This window comes from Pleurodeles waltl, chromosome 7, assembly GCF_031143425.1.
Source record: "Pleurodeles waltl isolate 20211129_DDA chromosome 7, aPleWal1.hap1.20221129, whole genome shotgun sequence".
NCBI classification, from domain to species: Eukaryota; Metazoa; Chordata; class Amphibia; order Caudata; family Salamandridae; genus Pleurodeles; species Pleurodeles waltl.
The window spans coordinates 88,342,361-88,349,838 of record NC_090446.1 but is presented as its reverse complement, the minus strand read 5'-3'; positions in this window follow the sequence as shown (position 1 = coordinate 88,349,838).

Below are 7,478 nucleotides of genomic sequence, written 5' to 3'. Positions count from 1 at the left end.
TAATTGCATGTACCCGGGCTTATCTTAAGTGGGTGTTCGAGGTGTGACTCCCCCTCCCTCCAAGTAAATGCTTTTTAGATTTGGTAGTTGGGTCTCGGGAACCTTAGTCGGCTCTGCTATGTCTGTGTTGTTTTTTTCTCGTTGTCTTGGTTTCACTTCCAGGTTTGAACTTGTTCGGGTTTTTTTGGACGTGGAGCTTATGGTGACAGGCGTACCAAGAAAGTATCAAATTTGCACCCATAGCAGTACTCCTGGAAAGGATGCAAATGTATTACTTTTTGGTATCCACAAACATTGACAGTAGTAGGCTTGATGGGATGAATGTTTACAAGAAGTCTAATCAGTGGCAATCACTTAGGTGGCATTCTGAAGCATAGGGTTTATACGTGCTTTGCCACATTATAGAGAGAGCTTGATATAGGGTTTGGCAGACAAAGTAAAGGCGGACAGGGTAGTGAAGGAATCTATGCCTGCCACCCTGCCTTTATTCCACTCTCCAAATTTAGAGATACAGCCCGCTTCTATGACCTAACTACAGTTAAACCTGGCTTCAACTATAGACATGGCTGGACTAACCATTTATATGTTTTATATAGTGCCAACAAGGCCCGAGGGCATTTGAGCCCTTTATAAGACAACATGGATACTGCAAAGAATATGAATTGACGAGGATAAAACAGATAAGCAAACAAGGCAGGAAAGTAGGATCATTTCAATGAGAAGTTAGGCGGTGGATCCTAACAACGAAAGTAGAAGAAGTAATCTCTTTATGTTAACCAGGTTTTCCGACAAGTGGATAAGCTAACGGGAATTAGCCAAAGTGTCTTTCTAGTAGGACAATTTTCAGTTCCTTTACAAAGGTTGCATGCGAGTGGGGGTCGTGCACCAGAATGGTGGAAGAGAATTCTAAATCATTGCTTCACTCCTGAGAAGGTCTGAAAAGTGTAGGAGGATTCTGGAAAAGAGCTTCTACATTTCTCAGTTGAGATTTTCAGTTTGTCATTGGGTATGAGTGAGAGGACTCACAAAGGGTTTTAGGAGCGATATAGGCATTCATGAATTGAACTTTAGCTTTGACGGGATGCTATTTGGACAGTTGGGGAGGGGGGGGAGAGTGGTTGATCAGGTTAAAATTTTATGGCCAGTGACCAATTGTGCAACAGCTTGCAGCACTGGTCTTAGGTAGGCTAAATGGAAATTTGGTATTCCGGAGAGGATAGAGTTTCCACAGTTCAGTCTGGAGAGGGCAAGCGCCTCAACTACAGGTTTTAATTCTTGATTTGGACTATGCTGCCTGATGCCCCAGAGAAGTCACTCTTGCTGGTGGGTGTTCTTGGCCATGGCATAGATTAGCCACTGACAGTTATGCCAGGTATTGGAGCTAAAACATAGAACTTTGGCTTTCTCCACTATAGTTATTTTACAGTCAGTGGGTGGGGGACCCAAGTTGAGTAAAATCCATCTATTCTTGAAAAGATATGCTTACATTGGATTACATTATCACCAATTTGCAGAAAGGCACTTTTTGTACTACTATATCCTTGTCTGTTTTCTAATTGTAAAGTGTGAAGGTTGTTGTTTGCATAGACATAGAGCAAACGTTGAGTGGCTACACAACTCTCTCCTTACTTTTCCTAGAAAGGTGATGGTCCAGACAGGGCAGAAGTTATTTCTGTTTTCGATGTCCAATGAAAATTTTAACTGGAGGAGAGAGACTTCACCAGTTTTTAGGCAGTAAGGAGAACATCTCGAGGAGTTAACCAGTGGGTTGGCCAGTAGAGAAGAAACTATTTGACAAGATTTTTGCTGATGGAACTGGGTATGGCACTGTTGAGGTGGTTTTGGGGTTTAAACTTGATGATGTTTTTTTAGGAGCTCAGTCTCATATGGTGTTGAAATGTGACCAAGAGATTTATGCTTTATAAGTCAGCTTGAAATCAATGAAGAATTCATAATTCGGGTGCGAAGATAGTTCATTAGACTTATATTTCTCATAAAATAATTTTACAAAGTTGTTACATTTGATTTCTGGCACAAAGGTCATGGTCTTCAAATACTGGTTGTTTGCCTGATCTCTTCAAATATGAGGTTAGGTTGGTTCTTGGTGGTGTTTACATTGATTTTAATATGTGAAGGATTGTGCTCTGAAGATGTATGATTGATTAGTTTCTTCTAGTCACTCTCTATCTCGTCAGATTTAAGGCAGATTGGGGGTCATTCCTACCCTGGCGGTCCGAGACCGCCAGGGTAGGGGACGGAGGAAGCACCGGCAACAGGCTGGCGGTGCTTCTGGGGCTATTCTGACCGCGGCGGTGAAGCCGCGGTCAGAAAAGGGAAGCCGGCGGTTTCCCGCCGGTTTCCCGCTGCCCCGGGGAATCCTCCACGTTCCCGCCAGCCTGGTTCTGGCGGTTTTCACCGCCAGAACCAGGCTGGCGGGAACGGGTGTCGTGGGCCCCCTAACAGGGCCCCACATTGATTTTCAGTGTCTGCTTGGCAGACACTGAAAATCACGACGGGTGCAATTGCACCGGTCGCACACCAGCAACTCTGCCGGCTCCATTTGGAGCTGGCTTCCTCGTTGCTGGTGCTTTCCCGCTGAGCGGGCGGGCGGCCTTTTGGCGGTCGCCCGTCCGCCCAGCGGGAAAGTCAGAATTACTGCGACGGTCATTTGACCGCGCTGCGGTATTCTGGCGGGGGAACTTTGGCGGGCGGCCTCCGCCGCCCGCCGAAGTTAGAATGACCCCCATTTTTTCCATACCTTTTCAAGTTTTCTCAGTCATTTCATTTCCACATCTTGGTCTTTTGAGAAACATGGAAGAGATTCGTCAGTTTCATCTTGCTCTTCAATGAACGCATTCTTTGACAAGTGCCTCCAGGAGCTACTTGTATTTGCATGCATGTTGTGGAGTTAATGTTTTGGTTAGGGTGGGACGATTACATCTGGCCTTAGTAACGGGTGCTACTAATAAAGTTCTCAGTGTCACAGAAACGTATCTTTTATTTTTAGATTAATTTTAGGATAGGAAAGTCAGCATGAAGGTGGAGGTGATTACACCAGTCAACTGGGATCAGGTCCTCAGCTGTCAGGGCTGAGTCATCTGAAATAAACAACTCCAGAATGAGACATTTGCTATGCAGCTGTTTCTGTCAGTGTTTGAGGGAATCATCCTCTTGTGGGAAAGAGGAGAATGTATTAACATGTTTGATGTTTACATTTTCCCAGTGAAGATTGAAATCCCAAGGAAGACTCTGGCCTCTTAGACTATTAGTTGAGAAATGAAAAACTCCATACTTTCTTTGACAACTATGCTGTTATCTGCCAAAAGCTTTATGGTTCTAATTGCTTGATAGGTGAAGTCGAGCAACGAAAAAGAAAACCCCAACAAAACTAATAAAATAAATGAGTTTTCAAGGCATTACTAAAAGAAGATAAATTATCTTTCAATTGCATTGGATTAGGAAATGGCTTCCGCAGTGAGGGAGTAAGGAATTAGGAATGTTCTACCACCCTTTCTTCTCTGTAGTCACACGTGGGATAAACAATAAAGGTATGTGTTGTAATATAATTATGTAACTAGTTTAAAGTTGTTTCCTTTAAAAGGCATCCTTCAGCCAATTTCATCTTTCATAGAGCTGCTGCCTATGTATAATAGATTACCAACTCTCCCTTCACTTTCCATTTTCTACATATTAATTTTCTTATGTGTATTTATAGTCTGTTTACTTTTTTCCTTTGCTCTGCTGTAGCATGCCCTCCATCTCTATTCTGTGTATGTAAACAGCCCCTGTCCTTACTTTTCTCAGCTGCCACCATTTCCTGAGCATGTTATTTTTGCCCAGGGACTGTATTTTCAGTAAATAAACTGCTTCTCTTAGTCCTGCTGCCTCCGGCACATTTCATCAATTTAGTGACAAGCTTTCATCACTTTAGTGACAAGTGCCTCTTCAGCCCCTGATTCACAGCTAACATGGCTCTTTTCCTCCCGTATTCACGCCTGTGTTTCTGTTGGCTGAAATCTTCTTCAAGAACGTCTTTGTGCTTAGGCGCTACGGGTCAAAATAGATTTGGGTTTTTTGTCTGGCAGAACACAGTATATAGTCATTTACAGCTACGGTGCTTGGCTAGTCTGCACCCACATTTTTTGGTTTAACAGCTCTCGCTATTGTTCAGGCTTTGTAACACTTTTTGCACACCATTACACCAGGCATCTCCAACCATTTTTGTAGTGAGAGCTACGTCTGATTACTCAAAATTTTCATGATCTACTAGAGGCCAAGCATCTCACGCATTTTTCTGAGAGATCCCACACACTCGGCTTTATTGACTTTAAGGCTGTCGCACACCTCATCCTCCACCACAATACTATGCGCTTCATCCCACAACATGATAACCACACCTAGGTTTTCATCAGGCAAGACATGGAAACACTTCCCACATAGTATCAACTGGAATCTTGTTATGGTGAAGGATTGTGTATTCTGGCCCTCGTTGTTATTTTAACTTCATAATAGCAAGACAGCTGTCCACTAAACAAAACGCTATTGATTATCTCACCAATGAAGATAGAATCACCACATGGTAATGGAGAGGTACCACCTTATCACCATTATGAAATGGGAGAAACATCAGCAAAATTGATTCCATACATCAATGTTTGATAAATGGCTTTTATTGGGAAATATTTATTTTAATAGGGCAAAATACCCATAAGGAGGCAAAAAGGGCCAAACGTTTGTTTTTCTGGATTCTTACTGGCTTGAACCATTTACACATTAAAAGGTTTTTGGAAGCACTCCGGTTTTCATATTTCCGCAGACCTGCCTGCCCACTTCTTTAGAAGGTAGGGCAAACAAGTGTTGCTTTATTTTTGCCTCGTATTCCTTTTAAGCAGCATGTGAAAAAATCTTAAATCCGGTACAAACATGTTCACAGAATAGAAATGTTGATTTTCAAGTAAAAGTTTTAAAATTGACAATTGTAGCCAACATCACAGTTAAAACAGTTACATGCCCCTTGATTACTGTTAGCGTCAGTGTGTGTGTACCTCCAGCCTTACATATAATAACTGAGTAATGTTCACATGTCCCCACCCTTTAATTTGGCACCTGGTTCAGAGAGAATACACCATTTAAGAGTGCCATCTGGTTACTAAGCCAAGTATGCCTTTCAGCATCTTTCAAGCAAAAAAATACACACTGTTATCTTTTTAATGAGAGCCACGTGTTCCATGCTGGTCATGACATGGTCGCACGGCAGCAAACTCAGTAGATTAATGTGCCCTTCGCAGAAAGGTGTGTATTAGTTAAGTGCCTCTGCAGAGATCGGCATGCAACCTGAAGGTCACAGGTTCAAGCCCAATAAGAAAGTTCGGGAGGTTGGTGCACTTTCTGCAGAGCTCCAGATGTAACCCGCAGGTTACCAGTTGTTGCTCCAGTAAAATAATTGAATAGGTTAAGGCAGGGCTTCTGCCAACTTGCAGATCACAGTTTCCAGTTCTAGAATATACATCGGAGGTCACTGTACCTCTTTCACTAATCTGCGTTAACCTATGCCTCATTGGTTCCAATGAAAGTTAGATAGATCGGGGGATTAAAGCACCTGTTGTGACGCTGCAGGGCACAGTTTACAGCCGCTGTGAGATATTTTATAGAGTGAATTCACTCGCAATACAGCTCTGTGAGGCAAACTGCAGTGCAAATGTTTCAGTCCCGAGAAGAGCGCTCAGGTGAATAAAGGTATCTGATCTCTGTGGGGGTTACATCTTTCAGTTTTAATTTAGGTAGTTCTTGGGGCAGAGCACCTGCTGCGGCAGCGAGGAATAGTACATTGCAGTTTTGCCAGTTCAAATTTGTGTCATCAGATGATGCATTTCAAAGTTACAAACTGTGGCTGTGGGCCACGGCACATGTTTGGACCGTCCTCTTCTAAAAGCACTGCTAATTAATTGTCTATCTGTTTAGTGACTGCACCAACTTCCTTCTCCTCTGTCACTATCTCTTGGTGTACCGGCTGATCACCTTTTCATTAATCCCTTTGGTGACAGAGAAAGCAGGTTAAATGCCAGCTCTGAGAACTCATATCTTCACTTCTGCCTCGCATGGGCTAAAAGACTGGGCTAAAAGACTGCTCGTCGCTGGGCCTGGCCTGTCAGCGGCTGGGGCTGTCTGTTGTCTGACTGAGCATTTGGTAACCAGAGAAGGGAAAATGAATTGCATGACTTTATTATCTGATTTATGCCTAATTAATGCCCATAAATTAAGAGTCACCTGACCACTCAACAATTGTATTTCAGCTAGTGGAAAGGATGGGGAATAGCTATCCATAAGAGCATTTTTTCTTGCATTCATAGTGCTTTTTTCTCCGTGGGCTTGTTTCCAGAAATTCCAAAAATACATCTTTGAATCTGATAATCCTCAGCACTTGCAACTAAGCCATTGCTGAAATAGATGGAAGCATTATTGAACATAAAACGCACATTTTCTGAAATATTATAATTAAGGTTAATAATGTATGTTTTTCAGGTGCAAACAATTTTTAACGGGAGGGGAGGACGGCGGTCCTTGCGGCGCATATCTGATCATGATATTATTAGCATGCTGGCTAAATATTGTAGAATAATTCAAATTAGGCAGTGTTTCACATGGATTTCTTTTTTTGTTTGTTTTTTAGTTTTTGATTTGGATGTGGAAGCATTTCATGTGTGAGCATGCATGTTCAAATCAAAGAGCCTTACATGCACTGAACCGCTATGACTATGCAGCTATTGGGCTAGGGTCTCTCCTACCAATCTGCTACTCTGCTCCACTCCTTGATGAATCAAAAGGCAGGTGGCGCGGTTCCCAATACGGTTGGTAGATCAATAGTGCTTGCTCCACCTTTACTACAGCTATCGGGCTTTCTGTGCTGCTGCTCTGTGCATGTGTCATGCAGGACATAAAGCACTATGCCAGCCTTGAAAAAGTAGGTGGTGCAGTTCCTGCTTGTGCCAGAGTTCAGGAATAATGTCATGTTCTTCGGCTAAGCTCAGTTTAGCCAATCTGAGTAGTTTGTTTGGGTGAGGACAGGCAAGCGCTCATAATTGGCCTAAAAAGAGAATGACGGGATAATAAACAGACGCCAAAGCTCAGAACGAAGCAATACAAATTAGATGCTTGGCATGAGCTACTCTTGGATGGGGGGTGGGGAGGTGTCAGTGAGCTACCGGTAGCTTGCAATTGACCCGTTAGAGACCCTGTACACAATTCTTTTGAGATGGCCAGCAATCAAGCTGTACTAAGTCAGGGGCTGAAACACAAAAACATTTGATCATTTATCCCCAGTTATTCCACCATAAGAAACACAGCCTGCATATTTTGATGAGTGTGTAGAAGCTTTAGAAAGACATAAATTACGTTTCACCGATGCCCCACACATTGTTATGGAGAGATTCAATTTTTATTCTAGAAATCAACTTGAATGCGAACCCTTTGAAGGATAC